This window comes from Somniosus microcephalus, chromosome 6 (genome assembly GCF_052327205.1).
Source record: "Somniosus microcephalus isolate GS21.2 chromosome 6, FLI_Smic_1.0, whole genome shotgun sequence".
Lineage (NCBI taxonomy): Eukaryota > Metazoa > Chordata > Chondrichthyes > Squaliformes > Somniosidae > Somniosus > Somniosus microcephalus.
The window spans coordinates 211,765,356-211,778,010 of NC_140992.1; the positions used below are offsets into that span (position 1 = coordinate 211,765,356).

Below are 12,655 nucleotides of genomic sequence, written 5' to 3' on the forward strand. Positions count from 1 at the left end.
GGTCCCCAATGGAGGGCTCTCTATGCGGGAGTCCTCCCTTGTTCCATCGGGGACTTGGCCTGGAGGGTGTTGCACGGAGCGGTCCCGTGCAATAAGGTTTTAAGTCGGTTCACGGACTCCCAGGCCGCCTGCATTTTTTGCGGCCTGGAGGAGTCCGTGTTTCACGTTTATATGGATTGTGAGAGGTTGCAGCCCCTCTTTCACTACTTGAAGGGGCTGCTCCTCGATTTTTGGTTGCACTTCAGTCCCACGCTCTTGATCTACGGTCACCCGGTGCGGAGGGGAGCGGACAGGTTGGAGGACCTCCTTGTGGGCCTGCTCCTGGGCCTGGCTAAAAGAGCCATCAATTGGTCCAGGCAGCGGGCGGTCGAGGGGGTCGTCCAGCCGGATTGCCTGCATCTCTTCCACGGCCATGTTCGCGCCCGGGTGGCCCTGGAGATGGAGCACGCGGTGTCCGCCGGTGCGCTTGAGTATTTCCGCGACCGGTGGGCGCCGCGGGGACTGGAGTGCATCATCAACACGGAAAACCAAATTTTAATTTGATTTGTTAAGCTTTAGTTGAACTTTTGTTTATTTACAGTCGAATTGGGTTTTTTTGGGTCCAAATAAAAGAGTACCCTCTGTTCAGAGCTGCGATGGCCGAGTGGTTAAGGCATTGGACTCGAAATCCAATGGGGTTTACCTGCGTAGGCTCGAACCCTGCATGCAGCGACTTTGCTGCAAATTCTTTATAAACAAAAAGAGTACCCTCTGTTCAGCTGCAAGCACGAGCAGAGGGAGCAGCCAGACTTTGGAGAGTGGATTAAAGTGGTGGTCCCCTGACCAGGAAGAGGAGGAGAACGTTGGACCACCACCACCAACTCCACCATCATTACATCAACTGAGGTGCCTGGAGAGAGAGGACAGAGGAGGAGGAGAAGGAGAAAGGAGGCCTACATCAACATCAACCAGGGGAGAGGCCTTTCTATCACTGCCTCCCCAATTTGGCCTCCACTTCAGGAGAGGGAGAGAGGGGAGAGAAACCAACTGCTTGAAAGGAGGGAAGAAAACTTCATCCGGAACATCTACAGGTGGGTGTTATTTGGGGCACTCTCCCAAGACTTTGTATTTTAGGTGGGGGGAGAAAAGAAGAAGCAAGGCCGGATCATCAAGGGGTGTAGTGTGTGTGTGTGTGTGTGCTCTTGTTAAAAGCTAGGCCACACACACCACTAATTAGCATCCCTTCTATTGCCTGCCCTGGGAGAGCTTGGAGCTGCCCAAGGTGAAGTCCTTAATTTAATTTAATTACATCGTTAAGACCTGTTGCAGGACTAAGCCTGGGCTTCTCCAGCTTTTCCAGGTGAAGACGTCTTCTCCCCCTGCCAGAAGACCACCATCACCAAAGACTTTTTCCATCGGAGAGTGCAACCCTGCCTACACCCACCCACCATCCTGAGTGGCAACACTGCCCTTTGCGGCCTCCCTCCTTCCCACCCCCCCACCTCTCTCTCTCTCTCTTTGTCTCTCTCTGCCTGTCTTTCTAAGGCACCTTAGTTTCATCTATTTTATTAATTGCCAATTGAGCAGAGGGGCGAGGGCTCCTCTCCCAATTTAAATCAATAAGGAGAGAGGTGTGTCCTCATTTTAATCAGCTCCCTCTGCTCAATAGAGGACAAAAAAATATATATATACACCGAGGCCATTAACACCTTCAGGCCTGTGACTTGGGGTGAGTGTAGCCCTTAAAAAAAGCACCCCAGAATGGCGACTGCATCTTCGCCGGTGGCGGGGCCAGCCGGGACCTATGCGAGAGTGGTAGCCACAGCCACAGCTGCTCCCGCTGTTCCTGCTGCCCCGTCACCTTTTCGATTAATAACAAAAAAGCTTGGGGTGAAGAGCTACACTCACCCCACTATGACCATCGAGGCCTGCGTCAAGGCCATGGCTGGGGTTGTCGGCCCCTCAGCCATCGTCGCGGCCTTGAAAATGTATGGGAAGGCTGTGTTCTTCCTGGGGTCGGAGCGGGCGGTGTCCCTGGCTGTCGCCAAGGGGCTCACCGTGGGCGGGACCTTCCTGCCGGTGGATCCTCTCGAGGCCACCGCGCAGAGGATCATTATTTCCAACGTCCCGCCCTATGTTCCTGGTGAGCTGCTCCTTCCCCATTTGCGACAACTTGGGGAGGTGAGGTCGGGGATCACGCCCATCCCGCTCGGCTTCCGGGAGGCCAGCCTTCGCCACGTCTTCTCCTTCCGGCGCCAGCTGTTTATCCAGCTGGCGCGGGAGGAGGACACTGAAGGGGCGTTCGTCGTCCTCCACGAGGGGACCGCCTACCGCGCCTTTTGGACGTCGGACGGTGTGAGGTGCCATGCCTGCAGGGAGGTGGGGCACATCAGGAGGAACTGCCCTGCCTCCAAGGCCGCCGGATCATCTCGTGCGGCCGAGGCTGGCGCCGCCGCCGCCGCCCTTCCCCCCCGGATCTGCCCGCGCGTCAAGTACGTCTGATGCGCGGTTGACGTCGGGGGCCGATGCCACCAAGGCCTCCGGCGGGGGGGAGGGAGCGTGTCCGGCCGGAAAGAAGGCGCGGGGAAAAAAGAAGCACCTTAGGGCAGGTCCCCCCGTGGATGGTGAGCCCTTGCCCCTTGAGCCCCTTACACCCGCGCTCCTCGCGGAGTTGATCAGGGCAGATGTGAGCGGGAGGGGCCCCGTGCCCGAGCCTGTGGCCGCAACCGCCGCAGCGGTAATGCCAATACCTGCGGCCGGGCTCGGGCCCGAGGAACCCGACAAACCTGCTCCGCCGGAGGGAGTCGAGGAGGAGGCCTTTGCAGACATGGAGGTCTCCCTCGCTCCCTCCGTGCTAAAAAGAAGGCGCGACCCCCTGGATGAGGAGGAGGACCGGGAGGAGGAAGGTCCCTCCGAGCAGGGGGAGTCGTCGCCCGCCGCGGGTACTGCGCCCCCCCGCCCCCCCAGCGCTGTCGCCATCACCAGCGATCGGCAGGGGTCGCCTGTCCCTCGGGAGGCTGAGGCAGATGTGTCTGTCCAGCACGTGCCTCCCGGGGATGGGGATGAGACCCTGCCCGTGGGGGGGGTTGCGGAACAACCCGCGGCAGTAATTGAAGTTGACCTTTTATCGGTGTCGTTACCCCTCGCCGGGTCGGGCGGCCTGGGGGCTGGGTCGGGCGAGCTCGAGGTTAATGAGCTCGCCCAATGTGACCCGGACGTCTCCTAGGGGATGCTCGTCCTGGTAGAGCTTTTAATTCAAAACCCCCCGTCCGCTGGGTCGGAGGTTGGTGGCGGGGAGGAGGATGGCCCCCTGGCTGCGTCTCTGGTGCCGGACGTACTGGAGGAGCTGGAAATTGTTCTCGCCCCGGTTTCTCCGGTCGTTCCGGCGTCTGAGGCGGAGGGGAGCTCTGAACCGCCGCCGTCTTCTGGCCCGGCACCCCTAGAGGAGCCCAGGGAGAAATCCTCTGCCGCCGATCCTGGGGGTGGGATCCGGGCGGAGGCGGGGCTGGCTGGCGCGGCCGAGTCGTTCGCTTCGCACTGCGCGGCGGACGGGTCGGTCGCTGGTGACGACCCCCTGGAGGAGGATGGGGACTCGGTGATGGGCACGGAGGACGATTCGGACTCCAGCGCCGACGTGGCGATGGATGACCTCGTGCCCCTTGCCAAGTCTCCCCTCATTTCCGTAAGGGAACTCCGGGATTTTATGGCCACGTGCCTGGGTCAGCGCAATAAGGTCCGGCTGGCCCTCGACAGGTGGTCGGAGCTGGCGCTGCTCATCGATTCCGTCCGCGCCGCCGTTAAGATCTTGGGCGCGGACGAGGGTGTGAACCCGCTCGAGCTGCGTCGGCTCACAACGTTTCTCACTGGGCTGCTGAGGAAGTGGCGGCGGACCAGCGGCTGCGCTTCCTCACCCCGTTAGGTGTAGGTAGAGGTTGCACTATGCTTCTGACATGAAGATAACCATAGCCAGCCTCAACATCAACGGCAGCAGGGAGGCGTGCCGCAGATTCAATAACTTCTCGGTCCTTCGGGACGGGAAGTATGCGGTGTGCTTCCTGCAAGAAACCCACACCGTTCCGGGAGACGAAGCCACGTGGCTCCTGGAGTGGCAAGGAGGGGTCAGCATGAGTCACCTCTCCAACAATTCCAGCGGGGTGGCTATCTTGCTGGCCCCGCATTTTCAGCCGGAGATCTTGGGGGTCAAGGAGCACGTGCCGGGCCGCTTGCTCCATGTCACTGTTCGCCTGGGGGGCGTGCCGCTCCATCTAGTGAACGTGTACGCCCCTCAGACCAGTGCGCAGCAAGTGCGCTTCTTCGAAGAAGTGTCCGCTCTCTTGGGCTCCATCGACGTGGGCGAGTGCGTCATCCTCGGGGGGGATTTTAACTGCACCCTCGAGGCGAGGGACCGTTCGGGTCCCCCGCGAAGCCCGGCGGCGATGGAGAAGTTGAGGGACCTGGTTGGGTCCTTCAACTTGGTGGACGTCTGGCGAAATCTCCACCCCGACTCCAGCGCCTTCACTAGCGTGAGGTCTGGGGGAGGAAGGTCCAGAATCGACCGCCTCTACATTTCCCGGGCGTTCGTCTCCTGCGTTCCGGCAGCTTCCATGCGGCCGGTGCCGTGCACGGACCACCACCTGGTGTGGGCGGAGCTCGCTCCGCTGCGCGCGCGGGGGGGGTCCGTGTACTGGCATTTTAACAACCTGCTGCTGGAGGACGCACGGTTCCGGGATTCGTTTCATCGATTCTGGGCTGACTGGAGAAGGAAGCAGGGGGGCTTCCCCTCCTTGAGGCTATGGTGGGATGTGGGCAAGGCTCACATCCGTCTCTTCTGTCAGGAGTACGCGAAGGGGTCGACCAAGAGGCGGGAGGCCCGGGTCGGGCGGTTGGAGAAGGAGGTGCTCGACCTGGAGTCCCGTCTCGGTCAGGTCGTCGAGGACCCGGCCCTGCGGAAGGTGTACGAAGAGAAGAAGGGCGCGCTGAAGGACCTGCAGCTCGTTGGGTCCCGAGGCGCGTACGTGAGGTCGCGGATCCAGCTCCTGCGGGACCTGGACCGCGGCTCCCCCTTCTACTCGCTGGAAAAAAGACGGGGGGTCCGTAAGCAGCTCTTGGGGCTGCTGGCCGACGACGGATCTCTGGTCTCGGATCCGGAGGGAATCAGCGCGGAGACCCGCGCCTATTACGGGGCTCTGTTCTCTCCGGATCCATCCAGCGAGGATGCGCGCAGAGTTTTGTGGGAGGACCTGACGAAGGTTGGCCCGGAGGGCGCCGAAAAATTGGACGCTCCGCTAAGTCTGGCGGAGCTGACCGGCGCCCTCCGCCAGCTCTCTAGGGGAAAGTCCCCGGGGCTGGACGGGCTGACCGTGGAGTTCCACAGGGCGTTCTGGGACGTCTTGGGGGGCGACTACGCGCGGGTCCTGGGGGAAAGTTTGGCGACCGGGGAGATGCCCCTCTCTTGGCGCAGGGCGGTCATTGTCCTGCTGCCTAAGAAGGGCGATCTCCGCCTCCTTAAGAACTGGCGCCCGGTCTCCCTCCTCAGCACGGACTATAAAATCTTTGCCAGGGCCATGTCTGCTCGCCTTGGCACCGTGCTGGCCCACATGATCCACCCCGACCAGTCCTACACGGTCCCGGGCCGGACCATCCACGATAACATCCATCTGGTCCGGGACCTGGTCCACCACTCCCAGAGGGCTGGTCTGTCGGTCGCCTTCCTTTCCCTGGATCAGGAGAAGGCGTTCGACAGGGTGGATCACGAGTATCTCTTCGGGACTCTGCGCGCATTCGGGTTCGGGACGCATTTCGTCGCCCGGATCCGACTTCTGTACGCCGCCGCGGAGTGTCTGATTAAAGTTAACGGGTCCTTGACGGCGCCCCTTCGCTTCGGGAGGGGGGTGCGTCAGGGATGCCCCATGTCCGGTCAGTTATATGCCATTTGCGTGGAGCCTTTCCTGCGCCTCTTGCGGAAGAGGTTGACGGGACTGGCTCTGCAAGGGCCGGGCGTGGAGGTGGTCCTCTCGGCTTACGCCGATGACGTGCTCCTCACGGTCACGGATCCCGCTGACTTGCGGAGGATGCGGGAATGCCAGCAGATTTACTCGGACGCATCCTCCGCCAAGATCAACTGGGAGAAATGTTCCGGACTCCTGGTGGGTCAGTGGCGGGTGGACTCCCTGCCGGAGGAGTTCAGGCCTTTCGCCTGGAGCACCACGCACCTCCTCTATTTGGGAGTCTACCTTAGCCCTGCCGAGGACGCTTGGCCGGCGAACTGGCAAGAGCTGGAGGCCAAAGTCACCGCTCGCCTAGGACGCTGGACAGGACTGCTCCGAGTGTTGTCCTACAGGGGTCGAGCGCTGGTCATAAACCAGCTGGTGGCCGCCATGTTGTGGTACCGGTTGGTCACTTTGATCCCTCCCCCTGCGTTTGTCGCCAAGATTCAGAAGAAGCTCATCGACTTCTTCTGGGACAAAAGGAAGCACTGGGTCTCTGCCGCGGTTCTGTGTCTCCCGCTTAGGGAGGGCGGTCAGGCGCTGGTGTGCCTTCGCACCCAGGCTGCGACTTTCCGTCTTCAGACGCTGCAGAGATACCTGTACGTCGAGAATCCTCCGAGATGGTGTGCGCTGGCGACGTTTTTCTTCCGCCAGCTGCATGGCCTCAATTACGACACGCAGCTCCTGTTTGCGAAAGTGGGCAGCAGGCGTGCCGGCCTGCGGGAGTTGCCTGTCTTCTACCAGGAACTACTATGGGTTTGGAACTACGTCGCTTCCAGGCGGAGCTCTCCCCCGTCAGGAGCGGCGGCTCTCCTTCGGGAGCCGCTGCTCAGGAATCCGCACCTCCACGAACACGGGTTCGGGCGGCTGGCGGAGGGTAGGGCTGTGGCTGGCAAGGTGACCAGAGTCGGGGACCTGCTCGATGGCGGAGGAGCGGGCTGGATGGCGCCGGAGGAGCTGGCGCGGCGCCTGTCCTGGGCCAACGTCCGGCTCGCGGTCGAAACCATCGAATCGGTAAAAGCGGCACTGGGCCCCGACTCCACTAGGTGTATCGAGGCGGCTCAAGCACGTGGGGCGATCCCGTCCGAGCTTACCCCCGTTCGGACGGAATTCCTCATCGGCGCCCGGCCCCGAAACTCCCCTCGGGAACCGGCGCCTCACAACTTGAGCCGTCTCGAGGAAATACCCTCCGTGCCTTTTCATTCCGCGCGGAGGGGTTTCCTGTACGGGCTGCTCCTGCACACTCTCCACTTTGCCATCTTCGTCTACCGTCCGGACACGCCTTGGCGTGGCGTTTTGCCGACCGGCGGTAGCGGAGGTCCCCAATGGAGGGCTCTCTATGCGGGAGTCCTCCCTTGTTCCATCGGGGACTTGGCGTGGAGGGTGTTGCACGGAGCGGTCCCGTGCAATAAGGTTTTAAGTAGGTTCACGGACTCCCAGGCCGCCTGCATTTTTTGCGGCCTGGAGGAGTCCGTGTTTCACGTTTATATGGATTGTGAGAGGTTGCAGCCCCTCTTTCACTACTTGAAGGGGCTGCTCCTCGATTTTTGGTTGCACTTCAGTCCCACGCTCTTGATCTACGGTCACCCGGTGCGGAGGGGAGCGGACAGGTTGGAGGACCTCCTTGTGGGCCTGCTCCTGGGCCTGGCTAAAAGAGCCATCAATTGGTCCAGGCAGCGGGCGGTCGAGGGAGTCGTCCAGCCGGATTGCCTGCATCTCTTCCGTGGCCATGTTCGCGCCCGGGTGGCCCTGGAGATGGAGCACGCGGTGTCCGCCGGTGCGCTTGAGTATTTCCGCGACCGGTGGGCGCCGCGGGGACTGGAGTGCATCATCAACACGGAAAACCAAATTTTAATTTGATTTGTTAAGCTTTAGTTGAACTTTTGTTTATTTACAGTCGAATTGGGTTTTTTTTTTGGGTCCAAATAAAAGAGTACCCTCTGTTAAATAAATACCTGTTTTATTGTTCTCCTGCAGTCTGTGTATTATTTATACTCGGACATTACACTGGCAACGGGCAGGTTCGAACTCACCTGCAGTACTGCATCACCTCACGGGGATCTTTTCCCTGAAGAGAAGCTTCTTGGAGGTCGAAGTCAGAACGGCGGGCGTCGACCGCGGGCAACCGCCCAGGGATCCATCGGAGAGTTGCAGGGGAGGCTGTGGAGAGCTGGGCCTGGCTCCCCAGTCGAGGTGTTCCAGCAAGTCGTACTGGTAGCAGGTAGTGCGCTGACCCTTCCGGACTGCGGCGGGCTTGGGCTCGATCGAGCGGCTCTGCAAAGGGGCCATGCAGCATCATCGGGAGGAAGAGAGAGAGAGAGGGTGGAGCGCACAGGGCGCGGTCGGTGCTCAAGAACAGGGCAGCGTAGAGAGGATAGAACACGGGGAAGGAAAAGTGAGACGCGCCGAAGCCGCGGGTCGCCGCCATTACCCTGTAGAACGCTAGGAGCAGCGTGGCAGCAAGGGGAAGAAGGAAAAGCGCGGGAGGCGCCATTTTATTACATTGGGGAAGAAGGAAAAGCGCAGGAGGCGCCATTTTATTCCATTGGGGAAGAAGAAAAAGCGCGGGAGGCGCCATTTTAAATCACTCAAGATGCCGAAGAGTGGCAGTGTCACTGCTTTCGACAACGAGGTAGAAGACTGGACCACGTATGTGGAAAGAATTGAAGTGTACTGCAAGGCAAATGAGGTGGCTGATGGAAAGAAGGCGTCGGTATTATTAAATTTGATGGGCGCGAGAACGTATGGCCTATTGCGGAATTTAATTACCCCAGCTAAACCAATGGAGAAAAGTTTTGAAGAGATTGTTACGATCTTACAGGAACACCTAAACACCTGATAGCAGAAAGATTCAAGTTCCATAAAAGAAACCAGCACAAAGATGAGAGCAATGCTGACTATCTTACGGAACTACGCAAGTTATCGAAGCACTGCCAGTTCGGAGCAGGACTGGCAGGCACCTTACGGGATAAGTTTGTCTGCGGGCTCCAGAGTGAAGGAACCCAGAAACGACTACTTTCGGAAAAGGACCTGACGCTAGAACAGGCTTTCAGCGTGGCAGTATCCTACGAAGCCGCAGCACGGGGAGCTGTGGAAATACAACAGAAACCACAGGAATACAGCGCTAACGAAATGGCGTATGGAGCAGAAAAGTGCTATCGCTGCAGCAGAACAACTCATGATCAGAAGGACTGCTGGGTTAAGGACAAAGTATGCAGGCAATGTGGGAAAATGGGACACATAGCAAGAGTCTGCAGGTCGGTTAAGAAAACCAACACTACAAGAACTACTAAGGAAAAGTACAAGAAAGTAAAGAAATTGACAGACAGTAGTTCGGAAGATCAGGAGAGTGATAAGGACTCCGGGAGCAGGAGACTAAGTTGTCTAAAGTTACACAACGTGATCACAAAGGAGGATCACCGAACCATTTGGGTCACCCTCATGATAGCAGGGTCCCCAGTAAAGATGGAATTGGACACAGGATCAGCCCTAACTGTCATGAATCGACGAGACTATGAGCGGCTATTCTCACACATACCCTTGAAGGACACGTCCATTGTATTGAAGACATACACAGGGCAAAAAGTCTACCCCAGAGGAAAAATAAGGGTGCCAGTTGAATACAACGGCAAGGAAACACAGAAACTGTATCTATGTATACTACCAGATGGAGGACCACCATTATTGGGACGTGAATGGATCCGAAAAATACAATTGGATTGGCATTCCATTCAGGCGCTAACTGTGACTGATAAAAAGGATGATGACGTCACACCTGGACGACTGTCAAAAATTCTAACTGACGCGAAAGAGGTGTTCCAACAAGGACTTGGGACTCTAAAAGGAGTAACGGCAACAATAAAAATCGAAGATAACGCAAACCCAAAATTTTTTAAGGCCAGACCGGTATCTTACGCGATCCGCCCAGCCGTTGAAGCAGAGCTGGAGAGTCTGGAACATTCGGGTGTGCTGTCCAAGGTGGACTGGAGCGAGTGGGCCACACCCATCATTCCTGTAATGAAGAAATCATTGAGCAGCATGCCTGGGGAACCGAAGAAGGTTCGCATCTGTGGGGACTTCAAGGTAACTGTGAACCCAGTCCTGCACACAGTACAATATCCACTTCCACGGATAGAAGATATTTTCGCCTCACTATCTGGAGGGAAACGCTTTACAAAGATTGATCTGGCCCAAGCGTATCTACAAATGGAGGTGGAAGAAGCGTCTAGGAAATACCTCACGATAAACACTCACAAAGGCCTTTACCAGTACAATCGACTGGTATTCGGGGTAGCATCAGCCCCGGCTATTTGGCAGAGGGCGATGGAACAAGTCCTGCAAGGGATCCCGGGGACCCAGTGTTATTTGGACGACATCCTGGTTACGGGCGAAAATGACAGTGAACACCTTGCCAACCTGGAGTAGGTGCTCACGAGATTACAGGAATATGGGCTACGAGCCAACCGCCCCAAATGCGAGTTCTTCAGGAGACAAATCTCGTATTGTGGCCACATGATTGATGAGGAAGGGTTGCATAAGTCGCCGGACAAGATTGAGGTTGTAGTCAAGGCTCCAGCACCGGAAAATGTGTCGCAACTGAGGCCGTTCCTCGGGTTGGTGAACTACTACCATAAGTTCTTGCCGAATTTATCCACAATTCTGTACCCACTGAACGCCCTACTGCAAACTGGAGTAACATGGAAATGGAGTGATGAGTGTAAGCATGCCTTTCAGAAAAGTAAATGCCTAATCACTTCAAAAGAAGTATTGGCCCACTACAATCCAACACTACTGATTCAGTTAGCATGTGATGCATCTCCCTACGGCATCGGAGCGGTGTTGTCACACAAATTCCCTGACGGTTCAGATAGGCCAATAGCCTTTGCGTCGCGCTCGTTAACCTCAGCCGAGCGTCACTACGCCCAGATTGACAGGGAGGCCCTCAGCCTGGTGTGGGGGGTGAAGAAGTTCAATCACTATCTGCACGGGCAGAAATTCACCCTACTGACTGATCATCAGCCCCTGGTCTCCATTTTTAACCCAAAGAAGGGCGTTCCGGTGATGACGGCGCAACGGCTGCAAAGATGGTCACTTTTTCTAGGGGCACATCAGTGCGACATAGAGTACAAGGGTACGAAACAGCATGGAAACGCTGATGGGCTGTCGCGCCTACCGTTGCCTACGGTAGAGGAAGCACCTGCAGTGGACCCTGTTGAGATATTCCATGCGACTATAGTCGAATGTCTACCTGTTACAAACTCAAGTATAGAGAAGGAAACCCAAAATGACCCGACACTCTCTCGGGTCTATGATTTGACGGTGAAGGGATGGCCAGCACATGGCGACTCACTGTTGCCAGCATTCTCGCCAAGGAGAGAACAGCTGTCAGCGGGGGACCTTGATGTGTGGATCACGAGTGGTAATTCCACCCAAGTTGAGAGATAGAGTGCTCAATGAGCTTCATGAGGGTCATCTGGGAGGGGTAAAAATGAAGAGCCTAGCCAGGGCGTTTGTGTGGTGGCCGGGAATCGATAAAGAAATCGAGGATATGACCAAGAGATGCACAGGATGCCAGAAGGTCCAAAACGCTCCACCACAGGCCCCGCTACATCCATGGGAGTGGCCCTCATCTCCATGGCAATGGGTACACATTGATTTTGCTAGTCCATTTATGGATCCAATGTTCCTAATCGCTGTGGACGCCCATTCGAAATGGCCAGAGGTCATCAAAATGTCCTCCACCACCACGGAGAAAACTATTGCAGTCCTACGGACCATCTTCGCCAGGAATGGCTTGCCAGAACAGATTTGCTCCGACAATGGGCCACAGTTTGTGTCAGAGGATTTCCGGAGGTTTCTGAGGAATAATGGGGTGAAGCTTTACACATCTGCCCCATATCATCCAGCCACAAATGGATTGGCTGAGAGGTTTGTTCAGACCTTTAAAAAGGCCATAAAGGCAATGCATAATGACGACATACCACTACAACACAAGGTGGATAATTTCTTGTTTGCTTACCGGAATGCGACACATGCAGTCACCAACCAAGCTCCAGCCATAATGTTCTTCAACCGAAGGCTAAGATGTCGCCTGGATTTGCTCAAACCAAACATAAGACGAGATGTTGAGGATAAGCAATTCCAGCACATAAATGAGAAGCCAACCAGGAGCTTCAAGGTAGGGCAACCAGTCTTGGCCCACGACTACCGAACAGAAAAATGGCAGCCAGGAACGATATGCACACAGCAGGGACCACTAATGTACACAGTGGACGTTGGAGAGAGCATCGCGAGACACCATGCTGACCAGATTCTAGAGTCACAGGAACAAGCCAAACCCATACCATGAGCAGGTGCACCTGGTAATCAACCCGAAGTACAGATTGCGTCTACTGCAGAAGCAGTGGTATTGGAAGCTGACGAACCAACCAATGACAATGAGCCAGAATCAACTCCGCCGCAAGAACAGGATACTCGAGAAAGGCGCTATCCAGTCAGTATCAGGAAGCCTCCTCAAAGACTGAACTTATAAATGATTATTTCAGTTGATGTATATAGTACAGAGAAAATTGTAATTGTAATTAGTTATTATTTAGTTGTTAAATGAATGTTATGTGCTGTTTATCTAAAAGGAGAGGAATTGTTGTGTATGTGCCTTTAAGAGAAGAACTGATTCTATACTGCATTAC

General features: G+C 56.5%; 1 non-coding gene across 1 annotated transcript; it reads left to right on the forward strand.

Moving 5' to 3' along the window:
- Window positions 1-629: 629 nt before the first annotated feature.
- On the forward strand, window positions 630-711 carry trnas-cga (transfer RNA serine (anticodon CGA)). The gene has a single exon. It is a non-coding gene; the product is annotated as a tRNA-Ser (tRNA).
- The last annotated feature ends 11,944 nt before the right edge of the window (window positions 712-12,655 follow it).